Below are 438 nucleotides of genomic sequence, written 5' to 3' on the forward strand. Positions count from 1 at the left end.
CCCTCCCCTCCCCTTCTCCCTTCTTCTTCCCTTCTGTCCCCTCCTCTTCCTTTCCCCTCCCCTGCCCTCCTCTCTCTTTTCTTTTTTGAGACCGAGTCTCACTTTGTAGCCTTGGCTGGCCTGGAACTCACTGTGTATGTATGTATACTAGATTGGCCTCAAACTCCTGTGGATCTTCTGGCCTGAGCCTCTGCCTCCCAAGTTCTAGGGCTAAAGGCGTGTGCTGCCACGTCCAGCTTGTCCACTCTATTTTTTAGAGATGGTCTCTGGATAAAGCCAGAGGTCTCTGGCTGGGTAACTGGCTGGCTCTGGGTAGACTGGCTAGCTCTGGGTAGACTGGCTAGCTCTGGGTAGACTGGCTGGCTCTGGGTAGACTGGCTGGCTCTGGGTAGACTGGCTGGCTCTGGGTAGACTGGCTGGCTCTGGGTAGACTGGCTG

The 438-nt window shown here is 55.7% G+C and overlaps 1 protein-coding gene across 4 annotated transcripts in view; it reads left to right on the forward strand.

Annotated features, from left to right (window-relative positions):
* The window catches only part of Tmem63a (transmembrane protein 63A), a 33,892-nt gene that overhangs the window by 28,514 nt on the left and 4,940 nt on the right, over positions 1–438 (forward strand). The window lies entirely within an intron of this gene.

The sequence above is a fragment of the Mus pahari genome, chromosome 5, assembly GCF_900095145.1.
Source record: "Mus pahari chromosome 5, PAHARI_EIJ_v1.1, whole genome shotgun sequence".
NCBI classification, from domain to species: domain Eukaryota; kingdom Metazoa; phylum Chordata; class Mammalia; order Rodentia; family Muridae; genus Mus; species Mus pahari.